The following is a 12,725-nucleotide window of genomic DNA, read 5'->3' on the forward strand; positions in this document are numbered from 1 at the left end:
GAATATCCTCAGATGTAAGAGAAAATACTGTACCCATAAAACAAAAAGCAGATGCTACGAAAACAGAATAATTAGAGAATGGTAAAATGCTTTCAAAAATTTAAAGCAGGGCTGAAATAAAAAATTCAACAGAAAGGTTAGACGATCAAGTCAAGAAAATCCAGAAAAGAGAACAACAAAGAAATCAAACAGGAAAGAGAAGTGATAAGAAAATGAACAGATGTAAGAGTCTCAATATCTGACTGAAAGGAGTTCTAGAAGAAAAGAACAGGAAAAACAGAGGCAAGAAAATTATCAGTGATTATACAAGAACTTTGACCAACACCGAAATAAAACTCTCTGGTGAAAGGACCACCTAGTGACAACCCAATGACTGAAAAAAAGACAGCAAAGCATTATCACTGCAAAATTTGAGAACACAAGAGGCAAAGACAAGACACTAAAACACAGGTCCTTTTCTTGGAAACTAGAATGGGACTGGACTTCAATCAATGGAAACTAGAAGACAACAGAATAATGTGTTCATCATTCTGAAAGGAAATTATCTTCACTTTATAATTCTTATAGCCAGCTAAATTATCCACTACTGAGAGTATGGAATAGAGACATTTCCAGGCATACAAAGCCTCAAAAAACAAAAAACAAAAAACAACAACAACAACAAAACCTTACCTCCCACGCACTTTTCTAAGGAACTTTCAGAGGACTCCAGCAAAATGAGAACACAAATAAGGAAAATAAAGAAAAGAAAATATATAAGTCCCAGGAACAGGGGAAATCTAACATGGAAGATTGTAAGAGGAAGTCCCTGATGACAGCTGAGCAGCAGGCCTGGCGAGCAACTAGTCCAGTTTGGAACAAGACATACACAGAAAATCAGGCCAAAAAAGGGGGGAGAGTATTCACTTGGGGAATAATGGATCATGAAGGGTTGCACTCCTGAAAGTGTGGCCGTGGCAAATTACCTGGCACAGCACTGAACAATATAATTTACAGTCATAATAATGCAAGCATTAAATACTGATGAATGTATGTATGTATTGGTTCCTTATCTATCCAGGCAGGAAATCAACACATAATGTCAAAACTGATAAATTAAGAAGCAGTAACATAAGCCTATTAATTAAAGATAAATAGTTAAAAGTGGTTAGCTCTGGAGAGAGAAAGGGGAGGGGTGCGTCAGGGGACTGCTGGCTTCATTACAAGCCTTTGGATCAATATATTGACTTTTCTCATTTTATTATGAAATATTTTTATAGTGTAGCAATAAATATATTACATATCAATTACAAAGCATAATAATAAAATAAGCACCATTCTTCTAACTTTGCAAACAGAATGTTATCAACACAGTTGAATTATAATATTCAACTACTTTCTGAAAAAATAAACACATATTTTGTAGGTAAAAGTTAAAACAAAACAAAACACCATTTACTTCCAGAGTCACTTTCTCCCAGCCAATCTCTGGGATTTTTACCAGCATCTGTAGGAGTAGGCCCAGGTTTTGTGGGGCTTGAAGTTTACACAATTTTAGGGGCCCTCTTTAAGAAAAAGAATACAAAACATCTTACTTTTTTGTAAATTTTATAAAACCGTAAGACTTTGTAACCCACTGCTAGGGCCCCTCCCAGAGGCTTGTTAGGGCCTCTACAAGTGTGGGAGGGGGGCCTGAGTTTAAATTTCACTAACTTTACAGTAATTCCACCTGGGCTACGAGGCCAACAGGGGCGGGGCTAGACTCCAGGGGACCAGGAAGGTAAAAATAAAGTGCTGCCTGCACTACGCTTTTTCTCAACCTGGGGAGATAAAAAGAATAGTGCAAATCCAGGAAAATGCACACACACATTTAAGAGCCATTCCCAGGAAAAGTGGGGAGGAAAATGGAGAATTCAGGAAATATGTTCTTCGCAAGCTGAGTGGAAGGTTGTTTGGAAACTGGCTTCTCTCGGATGGGCCTTAACAAACCTAAGCCTCTCCTGGCCTTGTCTACATCACCTGTTCAATGAGTGGGCCTGCAAGGGCTCAGCGGTTTTCAACTTCTGCCTCCTGGAAGCCGGGGCTCTGTGATGGTTTGAACTCATGAACTTTTATTTCAGGGGAGGTGGGGGTTGAAAAAGAGACTCTGATTTAAATCTTTTAAAAAATGTTACACTAGGGGACCTGGCAATAAGAGTCCCACGTTCTGCATGGTGACACTCAGCTAGGGCTGGCAGTGGCCGCCCCTGCAGGCATCTGCACCTGTGATCACAGGAGCCGATGCTCACGCAGGGCCCTTCTCTCACCACAGACTGGGGGAGGGGAGATGGAGGGTGAGACCAAGGGTCCAGAGCAGCAGGGAGCCCCTGCCCTCCCCCAGGGAGGCCCCAACACCCACCACCCAGTGCTCAAGGCCTATTCAAACCACTCAGGGAAGCTCAGCCCCTTCAAACCTAGAAGGCTCAAGAGAGTGTCTATTCCAGCTCCAAATGGCTGAGGCACCCCCACCCTGCCCAGAAGCCTCAGGAAACCTCTCCTTCAAATGTCCCTTATCAAGGGCTACTCTTCTTCTTCTTCTTTTTTTTTTTTTTTTTGAGACAGAGTCTCGCTGTGTTTCCCAGGCTAGAGTGAGTGCCGTGGCGTCAGCCTAGCTCACAGCAACCTCAAACTCCTGGGCTTAAGCGATCCTCCTGCCTCAGCCTCCCGAGTAGCTGGGACTACAGGCATGTGCCACCATGCCCGGATAATTTTTTCTATATATATTTTTAGTTGGCCAGATAATTTCTTTCTATTTTTAGTAGAGACGGGGTCTTGCTCTTGCTCAGGCTGGTCTCGAACTCCTGACCTCGAGCGATCCACCTGCCTCGGCCTCCCAGAGTGCTAGGATTATAGGCATGAGCCACTGCGCCCGGCCAAGGGCTGCTCTTCTAATGGTGACAAAGTCCCCTTTCAGCCTCATGCAACTGGAAGCTGCAAGGACCCACAGATCACTCTGGAGGAGACTCCCCTTCATCTTGGGACGGGACCCTCCGCAGCTGGCATCCTAAGCTATACCAGGCAGCCCTGGGCCAAGAGTACACTGGGCCACTGAGGAACGGCAAGGAAAACAGAAGGTCCCAGAGGTACATGTGTGATGGGAAGAACCACGGAAAATGCATGTCCTTAGCTCAGCACTTTCCCTTTTCAGGACTTCTGCTCAGATGGTCCCTCCAGCTGGCCCATCACCCCATGTCCTGGCCTTCCGTGAGAATAGGTGGAGTCCCACCTCCTTTGGGAAGCCCACCCTGATCCCCCTCCCACACTGATCCTTCTTCCTGAACTCCCCAGCACTTGGCCTAAAATGTTTCCTCTAGTGTTCTAATAAAGCTCCCCCTTTTCTAATTCCTAGGATGGGTACACGTAATATATCACCTCATTAACCTTCACAATGATCCTACCCATAGATATTATCACCCACCCTCCTTTTATAAACAAGGGAACTATGGCTCAGAGATGACTCTTGACATGCAAAGGTCACGCACCCAGCAAGTGCCAGAGCCAGGCACCTTTTTCTAGGCCTCAACGGGAGGGAGTCAGCACTACAGGCTGCAGGAGACGCCTCTCCTCCTCTCTGCCTCCCACCACCACCTGGCACGGGGCTGGCACCAGGAGGTCCCTGACACATGAATACTGGCAGGGATACCAGTGGACCCTGACTCATCTCTTCCACACCCTGGGTGGCACCTGTTCTGATGGCCTCTAGTACGTAGGCTCCGGAATTCTGGAGGCAGAGAGGACACATCTATGACGTTCCTCTCTGCCCCTCCTTATGTTAAGTGACATAAGGGGGTGTATGAACATCCAGAGCTCTTCTGGGAAGGGGCTGGGGGCCCCCAGCAGGGGCTGCAGAGCGGCAGTGCCCGATCTCATGGGTCACAGATGCCATTAAGTCACCAAAGCAAGGCTGACAGCCCCAGGGCAGCACTCTACCAACCTTGACCGAATTTTCCCAGGCACTAAACAAGAAGCCTACAGAAGGTGCTATTAAGCCTTCAACTCCCCACCCACACTCCAGGAATTAAAAATAGCCGGAGCCCGTGTCAATCATTAGCCAGGCTGTGCCTCAGACTCTACCCTCCGGGACAGCTCAGCCTGGGGAAATTCCTGGCAAGGCAGGCTGGCAGAGTGGCAACGGGGCAGTGTCTGGGGCCTCACCAAGGGGCTGAACTTGAACGAGTAGGCTCTGAAAGACACTTCTTAGAAATAAAAAGTCAATTCCCAGTGCACTGACATTTGGATTACACAGGAATCCTAAAATATCAGAGCTGGAAGGGCCTTCCTGAGGTCTCAGGGCTGGCTGGGGACAGGACAATGACTAGAACGATGTCTCTTGATTTCCAGGCTACTGCTTTAGGGTCCAGGCTGGCTCCCCACCACTCAGCACATTTGTGGGCTCCAATCCCCTTCCCAGGCTGGAGTATGAACTTGGGAAATGGGAAGGTTACTCTGGGAAAGACAGAGTGAGAAAGAGACTGCTGCCTCCCAAATAATGTCCCATAAAATCAAGCCACACAGAAGTGTCATCTGCTCCAGGGGAGTCTGAGTGACAGTTTCTCCCTAGTTCACCTACTTATGCATGGCTGACAACAGCAGAGAGCAGGGGTTGGCAGTCACTGCTCTCATCTCTGCAGAGTATTACCAGCCCCAGCTCAGTTCAGGGTTCAAATGGCTTCGCCCCCAAGCTCTCCTGGAAATAGTCACCTCAGTGTCATATTTGGGGTTGAAGAAGGCAAGCTGGGAAGCAGCAGCACACTCCCCATCCCAAAGTTGGGTCTTGTAGGGGCCACTCAGATCCAGTGGGGCCTGGAAGATCTGGAGGTGGTGCCAGGCAGAGCGCATGGCTGCCGGGGCAGCCCCCTGACTCTCAGAGCTTCCACAATCAGCAGCGGCTGGGACCTACTCACCAGCCCACAGGGACAGAGGCTACCTTGCTTGCCACTGTCCTGAGCTACTATTCCCACTTCCTAACCTGAGGAACACTAGCTAAGCCTATGGCAAGACTGATCAGCAGAGCAGTAGTTTCAAATTAAGGAGAGCAGTAGGTGGTGTTCCAGAAACTTCTGGTTGTCCCCCTCAACCATCTGCGCTCTCTTGCTTTAGTAACAGAACACTCACTGCAGCCTGGCACACAGTGGCCCCAAGTAAGGACCATGTTTACCAGCTTCCCTAGGCACTAGGGCAGGGCCCACCATGCGGATGTGGAAGTGACCTGTCCTGGGCCCTGCAAGTAAGGGACGCACCGAGGCAGTGCTACCCCAAGTGCAGCCCCAAGACCAGCAGCGTCAGCGACAACCAGGGCACCTGTTAGGAATTGAAATGCTCAGGTCCCACAACAGACCCCCTACATCAGAACCATTGGGGTGAGGTCCAGGAATCTGTGACATCTGCAAGGATTCCACATTATTCTTACACATGCTCAAGTTTGAAAACCACAACCCTAGAGAATGCTGGGAACAACGTTCCATAAGGAGCCTGGTGCCTGGACAACCTCATGGAACTGACACTTACAAACCTGGACTCTGATTTCTGGAGATGGAGAGAAAGAGAGAGAAGCTCCTCCCTTCATTCACAACCATACCTGAATCTTTTTTTTTTTTTTTTGAGACAGTGTCTCGCTGTGTTGCCCAGGCTAGAGTGAGTGCCGTGGCGTCAGCCTAGCTCACAGCAACCTCAAACTCCTGGGCTTAAGCGATCCTCCTGCCTCACCCTCCTGAGTAGCTGGGACTACAGGCATGTGCCATCATACCTGGCTAATTTTTTCTACATATTTTTAGTTGTCCAACTAATTTCTTTCTATTTTTTTTTTTTTTTAGTAGAGACAGGGTCTCGCTCTTGCTTAGGCTGGTCTCGAACTCCTGAGCTCAAATGATCTGCCTGCCTCGGCCTCCCAGAGTGCTAGGATTACAGGCGTGAACCACCACGCCTGGCCCAAACCTGAATCCGAATACAGGTTAGGTGGGGAAGAAAAAGGATAAGAAACTTAACCAAGATAGCAAAAATCTGGAAAGGAAAGAAATAACCACCAAGTATTATAAGTAACAAACAGGACACAGTAATAAAATCAAGTATATCTAGTACGTGAACAGTCTGAATTCCTCTACCAAAGACAGAAACCACCAAATGAAGTTTGTTGCTGCTATCACGGCCTCTGCCATCCTTTCTCCCTCCACCCCCAGCCATGTGCCAATTATAACAGAAAGAAATTTCTTTTTAAATGAAAAAGAAAAGATTTTAAACCAAGGGCCGGGCGAAGACATGCCAAAGAAAAACCAGAGGTGGAAATATTAATATTAAAAATGTGTTGAGGAGTTCTTGATAATCCTGCCACAGTAAGCCAAGGGTTTTTTCCAGCCCTTTTTTTTGGCCGTTTGACTTTGTCTGTAAACACAAGACTTGGAGAACTACTCAGTAGGGTCTCAGGGTACAACAATGCTCAGGCCATTCCAGTCTGTTGAGATAGTTTATGTGACTTAAAACACAAGCATAGAGAAGAGCATAAGACTTGGGGGCCGGGTCTTTATAGCTGACACTTGGCCCAGGGAAAGTTTTGTGTCCTAACCACTTTGTTATATCCCTTGGAGAAAAGAGAAAGCTCACACTGCTACCTCAAATGAGGAAGGAAACATAATGTATAAGTGCAAGTCAGTGGTCAGTCTCCTCGGACCTAAAGGAAGGGGGCAGGAACTGCCAAAGAGAAAGGAGGTTCCCGGGCCATGGCTCTGGAGTCTGCAGGCAAAGCTCCTTTTATCCCTTCTACAAACCTGGCTATCATGGGGACCATCAGGACAGTCGTGAGCTGAGAAGCAAGACCTGATTACTAACTGCTTCATGAGAGCCTAAATAGAAACTATAAGGGGCATGACTTGCATGCCCTTTGATGCTTGCCTCTCAATTTCTGAGCCTTTCATTTACTTATAAAATGCACTTATCTGGCAGGGAGCAGTGGCTCACATTTGTAATCCCAGCACTGAGGGAGGCCGAGGTGGGAGGAGCCTTTGAGGCCAGAAGTTTGAGACCAGCCTGGGCAACACAGCGAGACCCCATTTCTACAAAAAATTTTAAAAATTAGCTGAGTGTGATGGTGCACACCTGTAGTTGTAGCTATTCAGTAGGCCGAGCCAGGAGGCTTGCTTGAGCTCAGGACTTGGAGGCTGCAGTGAGCTACGATGGCATCACTGCACTCCAGCCTGGGCAACAAAGCAAGACCCTGTCTCGTAAAAGAAAAAATTATAATGAGAGTTTTTGATACACCTCTGAGAATCTGCCAGATGGGTAAGCAAGGATATAAAGGGCAAGCTCAAGTTAATAGATATGTCTAAAGTCTGTGTCCTACAGAGAATACAAATTTTCTTCCTTCATGTACATGGAACATTTTAATATTGATCATATTCATATGAATCAATATTAATATTGATCATAGCCACAAAGAAAATTTAATACCATCCCATAAGAAGAGATTTTTGCAGACCACATACACAAATCAAAATGCAATAAAACTAGCAGTCAACAATAAAATATGATCACACCCTACACAAAACTATCTACTTGGAAATTCAGGACCCCATCTTCTAAACAATCCTGGGATCAAAACCAATTGACATAGTGACTAGAAAGCAATGGAAAGGTGAGCGCTTCATACAAAAGCCAGTCAGCTTGAACTGTACTCAAAGGAAAATGTTGAGTACTACATGCTTTTTAAATTAAAAGACTAAAATAAATGTACCAGTTAAGACATCAAAAGGAGTGCAACAAAATAAACCAAAATTAACAAGGATGAATAAAGATAAGGTTGAAATTAATAACCAATGAATAGGAAAAAAAGAATGTTTATATATATATTTAAAATTTTAGCATATATGGTTAGAGTCCTATTCATAATATCTAGTAAAGATATATTACAAGGTTTGTAATCTGCCCTTGATTTTGAAAACTAAGTGTCATAAAAATGTCAACTGTTTATAAACAAATACATTTATCAGGGTCCTTATAGGCTATTTACTCCAATACTATTTTAAGTCAATAAACAGTAAATGATCTCAATACCCATCGATAAGGGAAAGGAAGAATAAATCATGGTAATTCCGTACTATAGAACATTCCACAGCTGCTACTGACCTAGAATAACAGCAACCCAGAGTTACTGTGTGTGATAAGTAAGTCAGAAACCAAAGCTGCAGATTACGGTGTCCAGCATGAATCCATCATGTGAAAGGAGCAAACCTTTGCAGGTGCCTGTGTCCGCGTGAGCACAGGGAGAGGCGGGGAGGGATGTCATCTGCAGGTTATCCACATGCTACTTTCTCGGGTGGAAAGCGAGCGGGACTCCCTCAACGATGTCCTCCTCCCCTTAAAGGCAGCATTTCAAAGCCTGGCTATACGTGCTATCCCCAGATCCTCACCTGCTGCTGCTCCTCACCATTCATTCCAGCCTGGCTCTGCTCCCATCGCCCCGCCAGCACAGCCGCAGCTACGGGCAGCACGGCCACTGCTGACCACTCTGCCCTACTGAAACGGACGCATCCTGGCTGCTGTGGTACAACTGCGCTGTGCCCCTCAGGCCGCTCTCTTTCTGACTCCTTTACAGGCTCATCTTCCTTTACTCAGCCGTCCGAGGTGAGTTCATCAATCGCACTGTGCCCTTGACTTCAAATACACACACAACCTAGACAAAAATGTCAGTCTAGCCTAGGCCTCTCCTGAGCCCCAGACCCACCAGCCTATCTGGTATCTCAAAGGCATCTCAAATTTAACAGGTCCAAAGCCAAATCCACGCTCTTCGCCATCCTCTAAACCTGGTTCTCATCCAGTGTCCCATCTCTCAGGGACATCCAGGGGAATGAGTGAAGGTGGCTCTCCTTTTGTGCACACAGCACAGGGCTAGGCAAACGGTGGGTGCTCACTAATGAAGAGTTCAAGAGAAACATGCCTTTTCACCTACTTCCTAAAAATAGCTGTGACCTTTTCAGTGGACACAGCAAGCTCACATCTGCTACCACGAGCCCTGCCCATACACACCCTTTCCCCCGAGATGCCCTGCCCAGGCTGACTGAGCCATATGCTCCCTCACCTCCCTGTCGGCAGCCCCCACATTTCTCCTCGCTGTCCTCCAAGCCAGCCTCCCCCTGCCAGGTGTTGGGGGGGACCTGATTTTCATCTCAACTTCCTCCTTTCTTTTCTGCTAAGGAAGAGCACAAGCCCCCAGAAAACTAGACACCAAGAGCTCACAGAGCCAGGCTTCAACCACCACCCGCTCCACTCCTAGCTTCCTGGTTCCCTGGAGTAACACACCCACGATATCAACGTTGTCATCTCCACCCCCAACAGATCTCAAATCCCTTTGCAAACATCATCTCATCTGATTCTCCATTTGAGGCAGGCATTTTATCATCCAGAACACCGGGGCCCTGTGTGGCTAAATGGCTTGTCCCAGGTTACCCAGCACAGACGAGAACTCTGTCCCCTAACTCCTGGGGTGCCCCCACCCACTACTTCCTCTGTGACTCAGGTCACTGTTCAGGCTACACTGTTAGGATCCTCCCCAATAACAACCAATCATGTGACTATCAGACCTTCATTTCACAGGTTAGGGTCAGCAAGCCTAATGTGGAACAGTTTCTGTGGTTACAAGAAAGTTTCATTGAATTTCAACAACTCCTTTTAAAAATGCAAACTCCTACCAAGAAAACCTGTTTCTTCATTTACCCTAAGAGCTTTCCTATCTAGGTATCACTCAAAACTCCTGATATTCCAGGGGCAGTGGGATCAGAGGGTGTCACAGAGAAAAATCCAAAGAAACTGGAGAGCCTGTTCCCTTGGCTGTGCTGGTGAGCCACACCCACACACAGACTCTCCCCCATGTGTGCTTCCCACGGGCCAAGCACCAGGAACGGCTTTACACTTAAGAGGGAAGATGGCAGCTAAAAAGGGAGAGAGAGAGTGGGGTGAATCCAGGAGGAAGCAGAGGGTATTCCAGAAAGGTCCTGGGCCCTCCGAAGGTCCAGCATGTGGCTCGGATTTGCCTCCTGCCCACACTGGTTTCTTTTCTCTATTCTGCAGTGAGTTCCCAAGAAGAACTTACACTAACCTATTTTGTCTCAGCTCTCACTCCTGTCACCCCAAGCCCCCCACCACCTCTCCTAACCTTGTGACCAAGGCATGGCTAATCGATCCTGGCCTTCTAGACACAGCCATGCAGAATGGGCCCTTTCTATCATCTTTGTCCTGGCTACACAAAGGCATCAGACAGGGTTCCTACTTGGCCTCTCACTCTGGATTCATTTCCATCTCATCCTCCCCACTTTTCTCTGCCTATCCAAAGCCTTCTAGGTCCAATATTCTAACCACAGGGAATCCACTTCCCTGGCCTGCCTCTTTCATTCAACTAACATTTCCTGAGCACCTACATTAGGTAAGGCCCATGTGATGGAGAGACCAAGAGGTGAGTCAGAAACAGCCCCCGCCCTCCAGAGACAGAGGAAAAGGCAGACATAAGCCACGTGGCCATACAAACACTAGGCAAGGCAAGGCAAGTACTGCGTACTGTGAACTGGGTCAGTGCTGGAGGAGTGAGGAAGGGGGGCTGAATGAGCTCAGAGCATGCCCCTGGGGGACTCCCGGGAGTGGGGAGAAGCCAGGGCACACTGGGCGAAGGAGGTCATTCCAGGAGGACAGAGCAGCATGCGCCAAGACAGCCGGTCCAGGACGGGGGCAGTTCAGCTCTGCTGCACCTTCTGCTGTGTGGAGGGAGTAACAGCTACTATTATTATTCATTGACACTTACATCTCGTCACTTATGAGCCTAGACACTTTATGTCTAATGTGGGTGACACCCACCTGGGACACACAAGTATGGTGCACTGGTCACCATCTGTTCTGACTGGTCAGTACCTGAACACCGTGTGGTTGTTAAATATATTAATGCATTGAATCCTCTCAATAAGCCTATGAGGTAGGCACTATTATCATCCCCATTTTACAGATGGGGAAACCAAAGCACAGAGACTAGTCAGAAGTGAGATTAGGGAGGTATGCAGAAGCCCACGGTGCTGTGCACCCAATGCCAGGGCAACAAACTGCCCTGGCACCTCGCCTGGCCTCTCTTATCAGGGAACACCTGGTAGCACAGAGAATACCTCGAGGGAAGGGGCCCTGTTAATCCTCCCGGGATCCCCAACAATTGACTGCAGCAAGAAAGGAATAAAGGGACATAATGACAGCCAGGCAGAAGTGCGCATCACAGGCCCTGCCCTGCAAGCCTTAGTCCCTGCTGTGTGGGGAAGGCCGGGCAGGGCTCACTCTCACAGCTCTGCTCCAGGGATGCAGGGAACTGAGGGGCAGGCTACCATGGACGCCAGGGTCTGTGCCCAAACACCCAACCTCCACAGAGAGCTCACTGACTAGAGGAGCAGAGACAGAAATGCTCCGGGGAACTGTTCCCAGCTTGGGCTGGCAGCGGCTCGCTTAACTTTTCCCCTCCCAAGTCTCTAGATGAGGATCGTCAGGTCACTCCTTTAAACCACAGACCAGTTTTACCTTATAAGCTTTCAGGCCTGAGCCCATGGGGAGATACAAGTCCAAGAATCGCTCTCTGAAACTGGGGATCAAGGTTGGAGAAAGGGGGAAGGCAGGGAGGGAAACACAGCACCTGGGACGGATCCCCCCTTCTCTCCAACACTTGGGAGCGTTCCTTACAAATAAACTGCAACAGCAGCAGCACCCAGGAATTTGCGTCCTCCCAGTTCCGGGAGAAAGTTCCCGAAGCAGCCTTCTCTACTCGCTCTTCTCAGCACAAGCCTTGCCCGGAAGGGCACGCACACTCCGGGGAACTTGGCTGGGTCAGAGGGCCAGTCGCCTTTGGTCGCAAGTTCACTGGCTCCAAGCCGGCTGAGATTTGCGCCCTCGACCTTACCCAGGCCAAGACTGACCCCTGACCTCTGACCCCCGGCCATGGGGGACCCAGAGAGTGCACTTCGACCGCACAGGTAGGGCAGCCCCAACGCCGCCGCTGGTGGAGCTGGGCAGCCGGGCGGGCACAGGACGCAGCCTGCCACCTCCTTCGCCTGCCCCACTCCCGCAACCAGGAAGCCGCCGGGCCGGGCCAGGAGGGGGCGCAGGGCAGCCCCGGGCCTCACCCGCAGGGGCCGCGGCGCACTGTCGCCGCCCAGTCCCAGGCCCCGGCCGGCACGGGACCCTCACTCACCTGGCCACGGGGGCGGGGGACACGAGGGGCGACGTGGATGCGGGCAGGAGCGGCTCTCTCGGCGGACGTCCTGGGCGCGGCGCCTCGGTTCCGCGCGGAGCTGGGTCTCACTCCTGCTGTCGGGGCGCTCGGGGCACTCGGGACCCGCGGGCGCCGCAGCCGTCAGGGCGGGGCGGGAGGAGGAGCCGGCTCAGCGGAAAACTCCGCGGGCGCGGACGGCCCCGCGCGCCAGAGGCGGGGCCTGGACGCGGCTCCGCCCCCAGGTGAGGGCTAGGCCGGCCCGTGGGGAGCCGTCCCCGCCCGCGGGGGTAGCAAGCTGCGGGCCTTCCAGCTTTCGGGCGGGGGGGGGGAAGTGGTTGGCGGGGCGGGTCGAGGAGGCCGCGGGCTCCCAGAGGCCCTCCAGGCACCAATAACCCCGTCTCGCGCCCGGTCCCGCCCTGAGCCGCGTTCGGCCTCCTGGAGGGGAAGGCATTTCCTAAGCACTTTCCGCCCAGTGTGCTTTGGAGGT

General features: G+C 49.7%; 1 protein-coding gene across 5 annotated transcripts in view; it reads right to left on the minus strand.

Moving 5' to 3' along the window:
• The window catches only part of ANXA11 (annexin A11), a 47,761-nt gene extending 35,365 nt beyond the window's left edge, over positions 1 to 12,396 (minus strand). Inside the window, exon 1 of one of the 5 annotated variants that reach the window (XM_045569090.1) lies at positions 12,218 to 12,396. The gene's annotated coding sequence lies outside the window, so the exon portion shown is untranslated. Of the gene's footprint in view, positions 1 to 1,998; positions 2,023 to 11,550; positions 11,569 to 11,662; positions 11,681 to 11,709; positions 11,728 to 12,217 lie in introns of those variants that run through there. The other 4 variants (XM_045569088.1, XM_045569085.1, XM_045569089.1 and 1 more) reach the window with 4 other exon arrangements.
• Positions 12,397 to 12,725: the final 329 nt, after the last annotated feature.

This window comes from Lemur catta, chromosome 14, assembly GCF_020740605.2.
Source record: "Lemur catta isolate mLemCat1 chromosome 14, mLemCat1.pri, whole genome shotgun sequence".
NCBI classification, from domain to species: Eukaryota; Metazoa; Chordata; class Mammalia; order Primates; family Lemuridae; genus Lemur; species Lemur catta.